Here is a 15,158-nt window from a genome sequence, read left to right on the forward strand (position 1 = left end):
CTAAGGAAAACAAAGGCCTTTGAGAAGTGTCCCTCATTTGTTTTCACGCCCTAACCAGACAACTCCTTCTGCTTCAGAGAAATCGCAAAGTAGCCAAGAAGCCTAAGTCAGTTTCCTTGAGCAAGTAACATCCAGGCCCCTTCCCATCGGAGCCTGTCCCAAACACAACTTCTTCTACCTAAAAGATGTCTTTCCACAGCATTTTACAATTGAAGTTCAGAGAGAGGTTCACCAGTTTGCCATAAATGAAGGCACTGTGGGACATGGACACGAGTTAGGGAAATGGCATACTATAACTCCTTCTTGGAAAATCACAACGCCCCTGTTGGCAACCAACTTTCACATGACTTAGGTTGAAGGAAACACCATGGAGTCAGTGTCACTTGCTTTCTCCATTATTTCTTCTATTTCTTTAATAACAGTGGTAACCTTCTTTCTGGCCCTTTAGTTGTTTGTCCACTTGCCTATCTCCCTGGTTGCTCTGTCATCTCTGTGAGGACAGACTAGCTCCTTCATTCTGCATTTCTGCTGGGCCTGGCGCCATACTGGAAATGGCACAGGTACTCAACAAATGTCTTTGGAACAAGCAGACAGAATAATAAATGTTGAATCAGCTAGAGTGGGCCATTTAAGCAGACCTTAAAGAAAAGGGCATAGACAGGCAAAATAGGTCATGTTTGTCATGGGCCAGAATCAAATAGTTACGGGGTGAAAATCCCACTTCCTTCAGCTGCTTCAGGCAGTGTCTGACATCAGCGGGTTCTAGTAAGTCATTGTTCCCAACCGGTTTGTTCCCCTTGAATCATTTATTTAGGGTCGTATAAGCATGGTCTTTCTGAACTTTCCTGCCCAGGAACAGTCACACATTCTTTCACACAAATCCTCTTTAATTTTTTTCCACTGTGGACACAAGGTTGTTTACCAGGGGAAAGTAATTTAGAAACTGCTCATCTTGATGTGGAGTTAATGAGAGCAAACACACGGCCAACCGTACATTACCAATGGACGACCAGCCTGCAGTAACAGTGATAGTCTTCGCCTGGAGGCCAGTTTTGAACACGCTTTTAACATCCATGTCACCAACCCCCTTTTCTCGTGCTATAAGTAGAAAGTAATCCGTGGAGGCTCTGACTATATGCTCACATTCTCCATTACTTGTCGGGTTCCCTTTCACCTGATGGACAAACACAAACAAGTGGAAAAGGGACTTCGACTCAGGCTGGCCCAGGAGTTGGAATAAAGTGTATGGGTTCTAGGTGCTAACTCTCTTCTGTAACTTTTGTTAATGGAGATTCTCTATCTTTCTGTAGCTCAGCTACATGCTTCTGGGGGCCTGAGCATGGGAGAAAGAGAGGGCTTTTCAGACCATAATATAATGATGGCTCCAAAAACATGGCAACCGCCCAAGGAGGAGGAAGCAGGACCATGCTAAGTTGTTTCATGGTTAGCGAGACAAACGTCAGTGAACTCCAGCAAAGGTCTGTATCGTGTAGTGCTGACCCCAGTGGAAACGGTGGGGGAACCCTTCACAGTTTGGCCATGACACCAGAAGCTTCGAAACACGCATGGGTCTGTTTTAGAGAGACCCAAGTGTCGTTCATTGCTGTAAGTGGGGTAAATAAGCCAAGCAGATAGGACAAGAGGCATGGCGCCATCTTGCACGTACTTAGTGAGAACCATTCAGGGAACCCAGCTGGGGGAAGCAGAATTGGTGAAGGTGATCTTTAGTAAAAACGACACCTGTTAAATTGCTAGTTATTGATCGGGATCCACGAAGCATGCCAAGGATGGAATTAGACTTTCTTTTTTATTATTACCAGTCTTTTTTGGCTCCAGGAGCTGGGGGTGGCATGTAGTGCAGGGACATGGACAGTGCTGGAGGCCAGAAAAGAAGGCTCAGTGACACGAAGCGTCAGAAAAAAAGGAGGAAAACAAGGAAGGACAAAGAGAGGTCTCAGAGAGCCACAGAGATAAACAGGCAGGGAATTCCTTCCGCAAACAAGTGAAACATGAATCATTTAATGCTGAAATTGTAGTTGGGGTTCCTGAAAGGAATCTAGGAGGCGAGGTGGAAAATCATTAGCAGAAATTAATCATCTGCCGCTTTCAACACTAAAAATGATACTGACCTCTGTCAACAAAAAAGACCATAGAGGAAGCCAGAGGGACTGCTCTGGGGCCTGAGGGTTCTCCAGGGAAGCTGCTGTCCTGTTGGGCAGAAGAGTGGCAACAGGCAACCAGGACAGGGCTCGGTCTGTGATTCTCTGGAGGAAATAATACTATCACAGATCTCCGTGCAGTTGGGAGGGAGGGTGGTTCATGCAGATAAACAGGAAGAGAAGTTCAGCACTGACTGGGGCCCAGCACCCCTTCGTGAAGACCGTAACTGTGATGAGCTCAGTTCCGGGCAGAGACCTGTTTGGTTTGGACCGGGAGTCCCCTTGCAGAACCCTAAGGGCATGCTTTTTCTGGGGGGCACGCTGACAGTGCCAGAGGGCACCTTAACCCCAGGAGCTAGACAAGAGATGACAACACTGTCTCCACTGTTTGGAGCCCGAGGCTGACTTGCTTCCTCCGGTGTCTACCACCCCAGGTTTCTGGACCATCACTTTCCCGATGGGTGTCTAGGGAGCACACTGCCACCTCCCAAGGAACTGTCTGATAGGCTCTTTGTCTCTTCCAGTCACTGGGGAGGGTGAGTGGGGGCTGCTTGGGCTCCTGGCTTCCTGGGCATGGTGATATTGGGATCATGGTGTGAATGGAGTCTCCAGAGTGCAAACGTAAGGAGGCCCTCACTCTCAAGGCCATCGGGAAAGTGCATGGTCGACACCTCTCTGTATTTCGCACCTTGCTTCTCCCACCCTAGTGCCAGCTCTGTTGGACCCAAGTATTTTTGCTCTACATTTGGTAGTCACCAAGGGGGTCTGGAGCCTACATTTCTTTCTGGTATCCGGAGAGGCTGTGGCCAAATTTGGAATGTATCTGGATATGTGGGGCATATTTTAATCTCTGTAGCTGCAAGACTCCCAGGGGCTGTCTATGACCCACTGCAATGGATGCTTGCAACCTGTACAGCCGTTCCATCTCTGGGCAGGGAGAGGTGGGAAACAGAAGGAGAGTGTTCACCAGTGTGACCTAAAGGCGACCCCACAAGGACATTGATAAGCTTTGAGAGATAACTTCTCTATTCTTGTCTGATGAGAATAATAAATACCTGTTCATTTTAGATGGAGTTAAAAAGGAAAAAGCACCTATAATTCCAACCTCCAGAGTGATCCACTACTCCCACGGTTAGTCCTTTATAGAGTTTTGTCTTTCGTCACAAGGCCCTAGGGGTGACGACGACAAAGATGAGAACAACGACCATCACGACAAATGTGTATTATTTTTTACATGCATTTTCCAACATGGTCTAATCTATTACTCAGAACAACCCCACTGGGCCAGTAACAGGATCCCCCTCTTGAGGTAAAGTGACAGAGCTTAGAGATGTGAAGTGACCTGCCAAAGTGACACAGTTAGGAAGGGGCTGAGCCAGATTCAAACCCAAGTGTACCCAACCCTATAGTCTGAGGACAAGAGGGTGCATTAGGTAGGGTCTCCTTCTTCCCCTCACTGATTTGTTTCCTCTCTATTCACAAAGAAGGCATAGAATGAAGATCAAATGACAGATCCTGTTTTGGAAGGTTTTTTTTACCCCTTGGGTGCAGCGACATGAGGCTCCTGCAAACAAGAAGTGCATGTCAGTCCCTCCCATCCTTCCCACTTCAGATTCTGTACAGTGTTTCTGAAGCTTGCTCATATCATATAATTTACAGATTTGTAAGAAAAACGTCTTGCTTCCTTTCTGTGTTTGCATTTTGGTTTTCTAGATCGTTTCGATTCTTTCTGGCACTGCATGAAGTTCCAAGCAATGGAAGACGGGTTTCCACCAGAAAGAACTGTGCACCCCTCCCATCCAACACCTGCTCACATCAGACTTTCCCCAGGGGTTTTTGAAGTCAGACACAGTGGGTTCCACTCCACTGTCATAAGAAGAAATTGTGTTTTTGTCCCTACGTGCTTTAGAATGACGTAAAACAGAAAATGCATGTAGATTCAAGAGGGTCACAAATTCTCGGACAGTTCTCTTTGAGGGGAGGTCTGTTTCTCCTCCTCTTGAATATGAGGGTGACTTGTGACTGCTGAACCACTCGAAGATGATGCCGCGTCAGTTCTGGTTTTAGTTTTTTTGGGAACTGACAGTTCCTACTCGGTCTCTTAAAATACTCTGTCTTGGAGGGCGCCTGGGTGGTTCAGTTGGTTGAGCAGCTGCCTTTGGCTCAGGTCATGATCGTGGACTTCCAGGATCGAGTCCCGCATCGGGCTCCCAGCTCCTTGGGGAGTCTGCTTCTCCCTCTGACCTTCTCCTCTCTCATGTTCTCTCTCACTCATTCTCTCTCAAATAAATAAATAAAATCTTTAAAAGGAAAAAAAAAATACTCTGTCTTGGAATCCTGAGCCATATAAGGGTGTTTCAATGAGCCCAAAATCACTGTGCTGGGAGCAAGTGCAGGCTAGCTACATGGAGAGAGTCAGTGAGGAGAGAAGTCGGGAGGAGAGAAGGACAAGGTTCTCTCTCCCCCGTGCCTGCCCCAGCCATTCAAGTCCCCCCAGCTGAGACTGAGACAGTGTGAGGCAGAAAGGAGCTGTCCTTCTCTGTCCTTTCAGCAGATTCTTGAGGTAAAATCCTAAATCATTGTTTTCCGTTACTAAGGTTTTGTTTGTTACGCAGCAGCAGATAACTGCGACAGAACTGCTTGTAAAAGTCTACAAAACCACTGAAGATATTTTGATTCCAGGACAGTAATGGGGTCCTGTCCTCATTTCCTAGGTTTGTTCTAATGAAGGCCCCAAACTTCGTGGCTTAAAAAAGAATTGATTGTCACATAGTTCTGGAGCCTAGAAGTCTACACCCAGGTGTCAGGAGGGCCAACCTCCCTCCGAGACGCTGGGTAGACTCCTTCCTCGCCTCTCCTGGCTCTTGGCATTGGCATGTGGATCCTCAGTGTGTCTTGCCTTAAAGCCACAGCCCTTCCCTATCTTTTTCTATTGTCACGTGGCCTTCACCCTGTGTGTATGTGTGTGTGTGTGTCTTCTTTGTATAAAGATACAAACTGTACTGGATTCATGACCAGCCTTACACCCATGTAACCTCATCTCGATTTTACTAGTTATATTTATGACGAATTATATTTATAACTAGTTATATTTATCCAAACCAGGCCACATTCTCCGGCACTAGGGGTCAGGTTTTCTCAATGCTTTGGGAAGGGGGACAAAATTCAAGCCCTAACAGCAACTTTGGACAAATAACCGGTCAGCCGGCAGCCAAATGGCTGTTCTCTTGGAGACCACATGTCCCTCTGGTAGAGGTAAATACTTTGCCATGTTCCAGTCTCAGTGTTTACTCAGGTTTGTAATTCAAGCATTCAACATTCTGGTGAGACATTTATTTACAACTCTAACTGGAAATGTTTCATGCACAGCCTTTAGGCGTATTTATATTGGTAAGGTTAGGGGGAAAAAACCAGCCTATTGTTGTTACCTGTTACAGCAGCTGATCTTATAAAGAAGTGAGTGACTGGATGAGAACATGGGCATTCCCTCTGATTTTCTCTTTCTCTCTTTCCCAATCTATCACGTACACACACTCCCTTAGTCATAAAGCTCAGAGAGAAGTAAGAAAGAGCAACGAGAAATAGAGGGCAATCACAAGCCTTTTGTTCCTAGCCATTGGTGTCCAACCACTGGGGTTTGAACCCCACCTTGGCCTCTTACTCGCTTTGTTAGTTTGTATCACAATAGAACACTACACACTGAGTGGCTTAAGTGATGAAAATTAATTTTCTTACAGTTTTGGCCTCTTTTTGTGTCCAAATTTCCTCTTATAAAGACCTCCGTCAGATCACATTAGGACCCATCCTAACAGCCTCATTTTAACTTAATGATCTCTTTAAAGATACTATCTCCAAAACAGTCACATTCGGAGGTGCTGGGAGTTAGGGCTTCTATCTATAAATTGTCGGGGTGTGGGGGCACGATTCAGCTATAACACCTGCTGTCCAGTATTGGCAGATTGCTTTCTCTCTCCCAGACTTAGCTTCTGTACAACTGGGAAACTGTTAGGAACGAATATGTATCAAATGTTTTCTATGTTTTAAATACTTTATCATCTCACTTAATCCTTACAATAGCCATGAAGTTGGTATTATTATAATACCCAATAAAAATACAGGATACCCAGTTAAATCAGATTAAAAAAGGAATACTTTTTTTGTAGCATAAATATGTCTCAGGCAATATCTGGGACATACTTACAAAAAATGATTATGTATTTGACATTCAAATTTACTCAAGTGTCCTGCAATTCATGTAGCAACCTTATCTCCTGGAGCCAGAATAGTAAGAAATAACTATTTTAGTAAGGTTAGATCTGTTGCCTTGGAAGAAGGCCTGAGTGTCTCCTTCTCTCCTCTTGCGTTTGGAAGCTGTCTTCTTACTGCAGCACCAAACTGAGGCCCCCGGGGAAGAAAATTCCTGATTTTGGAAGGGATTTGCTTTCTCCCTCTTTCTTTACTTTCTTTTTCTCTGTCACTGGCTGGTGTGGCTTGAATAGGCTTTTTTTTTTTTTTTGCATTATAATAAAATAAAAAATGATTCAGATAGGAGCTTGGGGAGAAATGGCCAAGTGCCTATTTTGTTGGTTTGATGCTACCTAGCACAGAGAGAGGAAAAAAAAAAAGACTTCTCCCTGTGACCCAGCTGTGTTCATCAAAGCCCCTCACTCAGTTTTTTTTTTTTTTTTAAGATTTTATTTATTTATTTGACAGACAGAGATCACAAGTAGGCAGAGCAGCAGGCAGAGAGAGATGAGGAAGCAGGTTCCCTGCCAAACAGAGAACCCAATGCAGGGCTTGATCCCAGGACCCTGGGACCATGACCCGAGCAAAGGCAGAGGCTTTAACCCACTGAGCCACCTCTTCAGGTAAGAGCAAAATGGTATTTGCCTTACTTTGCTTTTCTTCATCCGGAGGTGTCGCTCTCTCTTGGGGACTCTGAGTGAAGGCTTGAGAAAAATTATTCAAACCTCAGCAGTAAGCAAAAGGGTTATTTTGTGAGCTTTTAATGTCATCAAAAGCTGTGGTAATTAAAATGTGGTTTGCTGACTAGCGATGTCACTTGGGAATTTGCTAATATGCAAATTCTCAGGCCAAGCCCAAGATCTATTGAATCAGAATTTCTAAGGGCAAGACCCAGAAATCTGTATTTTTATAAAATCTGAGAAGCATTGATCCAGAGAAGCTTGCCTAAGGGTCCTCTCACTCTTTGTGGGAACATTACATAGCTCGTGCCATTGATTTGGGCTCAGACCTTGTATAATACTGGTAAGACGGTAATGATTTTATTTTTTATCCAGGTAGAAAAGACAGCCCTACATATGATGTTTTTTCTGCCTTCTTGGATATAGACCAGTTTTGGATCTGAATTTACCATCTTCCCTCAGCTCTCCTTGCTTTCTCCACTGACTACAGAAGTCCTGTTTTCTGGGCCTTTGGATGACTCAGTTCGTTAAATGACTGTCTTTGGCTCAGGTCATGATCCTGGGGTCCTGGGATTGAGTCCTAGGATGGACTTTCTGTTCGGTGGGGACAATGATTCTCTCTCTGCCTGCTGCTGCTTCCCTCCTGCTTTTGCGCTCTCTCTCCAATAAATAAATGAAATCTTAAAAAAAAAAAAAAAAAGGAAAAAGCATTAAAAAAAAAAAGGAAGTCCTATTTTTTCATATTCTCTCTGATCCAGCATTGTCATTCTCCTGGTTCCCTCATTAATGAACTAAATAAAACTTTGGCATGTGCTTACTTATCTATATGAAAATCAGGTTTTTAATATTTGGGGAATTATACTTTGACAGAAGGATAACTGAGAGAAGATAGGACTCATGACTTCTTCAGACTCCTGGCTGAATCCTGTCATAACACTGTCTCCATCGGGGGCTACTTATTACAAACAACAGAAGCCCATCCAAATTAGCGCCAGTAAGAAGGAATTCATTAGAAGCCTGGACGGGTCCCATGGAACTTAGCTATAGGAAAGACATAGCCAGGACTCCGAGGGAGGGGACACTGTCAGTCCTTTACATTCTCTCACTCCAAAGGCTCTCTGGTTTCTGATTTTCTACCGATAGGAGCACTACTCTCTGGTTTCAGTACAGATTGGTTTCCCTGTTTACTTACCAGCATGAGTTTAGCGAAGCACGGATCTGGTTGACCTCCCAGCCCTAGAATCTGATTTGTCCTTTATAAACCAATAAATCAACTAGATTTGGGTACCATGCCCACCTAGCTGGGGGAGGGGAAGGTGGGTCAGCTGCCCATCACCAGGAGCTGAGGGTAGGGCAGGTATTCTAAGAAGCACCCATGAGCCAGGGTGGCAGATTTATCTGTGATACCCTGCCCTCGAGAAGGCCATTTTAGATATTCAGGACTGAGAGGTGATGAAAGAGACGTTCTTTCCAGGATTTCCTGCCTGAAACCTGAGAGTGCTCTTAGGACCATTTGATTCAAACTATCCCTGAGGCCCAGTAAATAGAAGATTTTCAGCTTCTGAAAAGGACCAAGTGAAGGCTGCAGAAAGGGAAGGTGATTTTTATGAAACTCTTTGAAATGGAACCTAATAAAACATCGTTTAACACTTGGTTAATTGATCATCGAGAAAATTATGTCATACTGGCATTCATTTTCAGCCAAAATACTTAGAGTAACACTAGCTACTATAACAAATAAATCTCTGAATTTCATTGCCTTAGTACAAGACCAGTTTATTTTCTACCCACAACAGTATAGGCAGTATGGGTGTCCCAGATCAGTGGGTAATAATCGTTTACCTTTAAAAATTTTTGTCAGTAATGCTTTGTGCAAGTTTTGTTAAATTTATAGACATTGGATGATTTTGATACTAGTTCAAGAGTTATCTTTTTAAAAAATGAATACATTTTCTGATCATTTATTGCCAGTATTTGGAAATATGCCAAGACTGATCTTGGCATATTTAACTAGCACTGTGGTTAAGCCTGCTTAGTCATTTTAGTAATTTATAGGTACATTCTTTTATATTTTCTATGTATATGATCGTATTGTCAGAATACCTTTATTTCTAATTCTTATGCCTTTATCATCTGGAGGAAAGTCAGATAAGAATTATGGTAGAACATTAATGAACTATGTATTCTTAAGAAGTTAGAGCAGTGAAATTAAACTCAAAGAAAGTAGAAGACAACAAGGCAGAAAACAAACACATAATAAAGATCCACAAAGCCAAAGTTTTTTCTTAAAAGGCTAATAAAATAAACACATTCTGCGAAATTAATGAGAGAGAGAGAGGAGGCACAACTTAATAACAGTAATTGACTTTCTAATGTAAATGTAAAAATCGTGTAATGTAAAAATGGAAAAAACATGACTACATATGTTAAAAAGAAAATATGGTCTTTTGAACAACTTAATGCCAACATATTGAAAAAAATTAGATGAAATTAAGAAATTCTAGAATAATATAGAACACCAAAACTGATTCAAGAGGAAATGGAAAATGTGAATAGTTCTATAATCAATAAAAATATTCAATCACTAACAAGAAATATCCCTACAAAAAATAACCCAGCTCCAGGCAGTTTTACTAAGTGATCTCAAACATTCAAGGAACAAACAATGTCAGTTTTATAAAAATTATCCCAGAACATATGAGTGCAGCCTAATCTTAATACCAAACTTGGCAAGTATGGTACAAGAAATGCAAATTAATCCGATGTCATTTATGAACATAGGTACATTCTACACAAAAATATCAGCAAACTGAATTCAGCAACATATGCAATTTAATAATATATCATATGTCAGTTGGAATTATCCCCAAAATGTAAAGTTAGTTTAACATTAGAAAGTTAATTACTATGATTCACTACATTAATAAATTAAAAGGAAGAAATATACAATTATCTCAATCGTTACAGAAAAATGGATTGCTAAAACTCAATATGTGTTCAGCTAGAAATGCCTAGCAACCAGTAAGAATTCTCAAAAGAAAATAACTTCATTAACTTCAGGAAATCTACAAAAGCACTCCAAATAACCAACATCATAAGTAATAGAGAAATATTGAAAATATTCCCTTTAGTATCAAGAATAAGACTAAGAGGGCTTACCATGTTACTTCAATTTCATGTTGTAGTAGTATCCTGACGAGTTCAGTAAGGGGAAGAAATAAGATCGGAATGGAAGGATCCTAAAAGTCATAACAGAATTTAAAATCGTCTCCATAGAGAATCCAAAAGAAACTACAGATAATTATTAGACTCAATAAAAAAGTTTAGCCAAGTGGCTGGATAAACAGCTAGAAAAATCAAGAAGAACAAAGCAATTGAATTTATATCTCCCAGAAATACATTCAAAAAATGAAATAAAAAAAAATCTATCTAAGATCATCCAAAAGTTAAAGTAACAAGTAATAACGTCTCCCGACCTCAGTATACAAAACTTTCATGGGAAATAGAATAAAGATGTATTGAAGACAGTTAGAAGCCCTAAAAACGGATGTGGGTGTGGATATGAAGACGCAGACACACATGCACCGGCTTGGGCCTGGTGTCATCCTGGCAATGGTATGGGGTACAGAGTACACAGGTAAGGCCACCGCATAGGTTACAAGTTTGCAAATAATGCTGAAAACTGGCGGGACGTCCCAGCAAGTCTCTTGTTTTTCCAGGGAGAGAGCTGGACAGCAGAGAGACTCGATGACCTTTGGGGGAGAGCCTTAAGAAGTTAAACACCTCAAACTGTATTGTTTCAGGCTCCCAACTGTGCAAATCCCAAGATCTTTAGGCAGCATCCAGGCTTTATATTTGGCTGGAGGAAAGTGACTCTCCTCTTTCTAATAGAGAAAGAATTGCCGAATCTTGGAAAAATACGAAACAATTTTGCAAGGGGCACATTCATGGTAATAACATACCCCTTAGCTTTACACCTTGCCATAACAAGACTGAATTACTCATAGCAAGATTCAAAAGTTGAAGGCTTCATCTTTATCTTTAATTACTGTCAGATGAGGCTGCATCAGGCTTCCATTGCTTTCCTTCAAGACATCGACTGAAAAGAAATCATACATTTCCAAGAAATGGAAAGGGGGCTAGCACAAGTACTAACTTAGGGAAACGTGGCCAATGTCATGGATAAACACCAGTCTGGTTAATGTGGGCGTGAAAGTCCTCTTGTGTCCTTGTTTCCCTTTCCTGTGTAGAATTTATCAGGGTGTTCTTACTGCCCATTGAAAATCAATGGGAAAGAAGCCAGGAGCCCAATGCCTATCCAGACTAATCGTCTCAGTGTATTTAATCACAGGACTGTCAGCCTTGGTGTCATCACAGCCAGCATAGGTGGTCAATGGCATTTCAAAATCTTACTGTCAAGTCCTATCTTTCCCCAGCCTCTGTGGCTTGCTTCCATCCACCTTTGAGATGATTTAACCCACACCAGCATGTGTAGCCCCAAGTGGTTTCTAGGAAAAGGATTGCAGATATGCCTGCCACTACTTACCTCCTTTCCCAAGATAGACGTCATCAATGGATCACCACCTTCTTTTCTGCTAAACCCAGAGAGCCGCAGCCTTAGAATCCTTTACAACTCAGGGCTTCTAACAGCTATCTCCAATGGCCTAGGACTGGTATGCAGGCAGGAATGTATTTGGCTTCTCTACACTTGGACCAACTGGATATAGAAGACCCGAAAGATAGCCAGCCTAGGACGGGCTCCATATGGAGTTGTCCATGCTGCTTAGTCTGTCCTTGACTTTGCGTTGCTTTTCTTATAACTGGCTTTCCTGCGTCCACCCATCCACCCACTCACCCATCCAACAAATACTGACTGAGTGCCTCCTAAAAATCAGATGCTATGCTAAGCCCCAAAGATACAGTACTTACATTTATAATGGAACTTTTATCCTAGTGGTGGAGACGGTTTCTAAACAAATAAATGAAACAGTAATAAATGCCAAGAAGAAGATTAAAGCAGGACAAGCATATCTACATATGTCAAAATGATTAAATCCACAGTGTGAATAGGTGCAGTTTATTCTATTTCAATTATGGCTCAATAAACTTGAGGTGGGAGGTAAATTTAGAAGAAAAACAATGGTGGCTGACATGAAAAGGAGCAATATTTCAGACATTATGGCCATGACACTCCCTCTCAGGCAGCAGTACGTGAGCAGAGTCTACGTGAAGTAAAGGAATGGCACAGGAAGTTATGCAGGAAGGAACATTCCAGGCTGTGAGGGACTGGTAGGAAATACTGGTAGGAAATAAGGGATTGATGGGAAATCATCTGGTTAATATTCCTCTCATTTTTAGGGTCAATTTTAGAGAGGTTATATAACTTGTCTAAGTAACGGATAAACCCCCAAATGTCAGGGTTCTAACATGTCAGAGATGCATGTATTGTGCACTGGAAAACCAAAGCAGGAGTTTCTGACTGGCCAGAACTTTCCTCCTAGCAGGGATCCAGAGGCCAATCGCTGGCCTCTTAGACTTATGACCTCTCCATACCAAGGTCAGTTCAAAGGCACAGCTGGGAGTGGAGAATGTTAATCTACCAGCTGGGCTCCCCTTCTGCTCACGCTCAGGGTGCATTAGCAGGAATACTGTCCTGCGACGCATAATTGTGAAGGTGTGGAAGAAGAGAATTGGGGTGGAATCAGCCAGCAGTTTTCCTCCATGGCTACTTAGTGGCCAGATCAGGATTTGAACCCACGTCTCCAGGCCTCCATAGTCCACACTCCTTATCACTGCCCTCTTCTGTCTCCCCAGGTGAGCTGTTCCTTTGCCATCCTCTGAAGGCCTGGCTCCTGCCCCCGCAGCTTTGCTTGGCCTCTGTCTGCCTTACCTCTTGTCTGTTTCTGAGTGTTCTCTGCTCCCAGACTTCTTTTCCCTGCGTTTTGGTCATGCGTCAGTGTGCGGCCTCCCCATTGTCTGGGCTCAGTCCTCCACAAGAGGGGGTCTGCCTGCTACATGGGGCCGGCGCCCAGAGTCCCTCTGTCCAGCATCAGCTGCACCGCACTGGGCAAGCTTCTCCTAAGAGAGCTTGGCTTTGTGGCAATTAAGGGGCTATTTTCACTGTTAAATGCAGACACTACGGCTGGAAAACCAATGGTTTTAGCATACATAACCAGTTGACTATTTCAGTTAAAGGAAAGATGCTTTAACTACTTTTTAGAGAATAAATAAGAGACAACCTGAACACTGAAAGAAAACTGAAAGTCACCGGAACCACCACGTGTGGAGACTCAGGCCTCCATGAGTGAATGGAGTTTCAGAACATGAGCACGCGCGCATCTAGGGCCACAAGGGGCCTGGGGTATGGGGTGAATGGCTTAGATCCCCAGGCCATGCCCAGAAAGCTGCTCTAGGTACATCTATCATCGATGGGAGGCTGAGAATCCCATCATTTGTATAAAAGAGAAAACATGTTAACACATAATAACACATTTATAGAGGGTTTAGAAGTTCATTGCCTTTTCTGTTAAATTCACATTTTATATCTAGTTATTTTATCTTCATAATCTTAGCAGAGCACATTTCTTAATACACATTTGTTAAATGAAGAATGACTTATGGATGAAGGACTGGGACAGAAAACAAGTCTCCCTATTCTTGGCATGTGTGAGTAGATGAATCTATGAGCAACAAATAAGAAGATAATATATCATCACGATATAACAAACCGTATAATGGGGTTGATTTGCTTTTGCTATGTATAGGTAGGACTAGGTGATTAATAAGGTATAAATGTTAGGCAATTCCAGAGGTGGGGTCCAGGGACCCAGTCCCACCCCCATGTCCTCTCTGCCTTATTGGTTCTGGGGACTCTGACCTTTCACACTCAGACTAGTTTTTGGGAAGACACTCCCATCCCTTCACACAAGATCTTTTTAGAGAATGTCCCAGAAAGGAATGGACCTGAGAAAGGAAAGAGAGAGAGAAGAAAAGAAAGGTAAAGAAAGAAAAGAAAATAGAAACAAAAACACAAGGAAAACTGAGAGAAAAAATAAACCTTGAAAAAGGAAAAAGAAAAAAGAAAAGTGAGTTCATTTTGGCTCATACAAACAAAAACAAAACCCCCCAAAACGAGTCTTTCTTCTTTTAACTCTGGTTCACATGTGCACACGTGCACACACACGCAAGTGGACCCATTTCCAAGGCACTAGACTCCTTCTTGCCCTCATCCTCCCTCTTTGGAACATCCTCTTTCCCTGGCAGAGCTCTGGAATGATCTGGTTGCAGTTTATTACGGTGTGAGGACTCCAGAAAGAGAGGCCAAATGGAGATGAGGACAAACCTCTCCTTCTCCAAGGTGACGCTCAGGCGGTGCCATGCATTTGCGACTCTGCCAGGTGTTTGGGTCGCAGGAGACCGCTGGACCTGAGGCTGCAGGGACGATGACCCGGCGGTGACAAACGTGCAAATAAGACCCAGAGAGGCAGTGGACTCCTCCTGTCTCTCACACTCCACACCGACACGGGCATCTAGTTTGAAGGCCGTTGGGAGTCTGTCCTCTCCGCCTCACCGAGCTGCTTCCTGCCTTAGATCAGGCTCACGTGGCCTCTTCCTGGGGTGGTGGCCAAGGCGGGTGTCCCCTGAGCTAGCCTTCCTCCTCCTGGGTTCCAGTTCCCGCAGCTCGCACTTGCATCCGGGGGCGCTGCTGAGTGAAAGAAGAAGACACGAACCCGTGTAGCTCCGGGGGGTTCTCAGTGAGAGTATCCCGCTTTCCTTCTCTGTCTCCAGCCCGCCCTCCGCACTGTCGCGAAAGCAGTCCTCCTGAAATGCAAACCCAGCCGAGTATTCTCCTCCTCATGCCCGGCCTGCCCCCCTCTACACGGTAAAGACCAGGCTCCTTATCGTGGTGTGTAAGGCCTGCGGGACCTGGATCCCCCTACCTCCCTGGTCTAATCCTCCATTCTGTCAGATAGGGCTTTGCTTCCAACCACTCAAAATTACACAGAACTCTCCCTGAAAGCCTTGCTTCCCGAGAACCCAGGCCTGGTGATGCACTGTGCCTCCTGCCTGGTGG

General features: G+C 43.6%; 1 long non-coding RNA gene across 3 annotated transcripts in view; it reads right to left on the reverse strand.

The window, feature by feature from the left end:
* Positions 1–11,117: 11,117 nt before the first annotated feature.
* The window catches only part of LOC309859409, a 34,258-nt gene continuing 30,217 nt past the window's right edge, over positions 11,118–15,158 (reverse strand). For all 3 annotated transcript variants that reach the window (XR_014308670.1, XR_014308671.1, XR_014308672.1), the window contains 3 exons: positions 12,014–12,053; positions 11,631–11,676; positions 11,118–11,183 (listed from right to left, as the gene is read on the reverse strand). This is a non-coding gene — a long non-coding RNA (uncharacterized lncRNA). The remainder of the gene's footprint in view (positions 11,184–11,630; positions 11,677–12,013; positions 12,054–15,158) is intronic.

The sequence above is a fragment of the Mustela nivalis genome (genome assembly GCF_964662115.1).
Source record: "Mustela nivalis genome assembly, chromosome: 2".
In the NCBI taxonomy this organism is placed as follows: Eukaryota; Metazoa; Chordata; class Mammalia; order Carnivora; family Mustelidae; genus Mustela; species Mustela nivalis.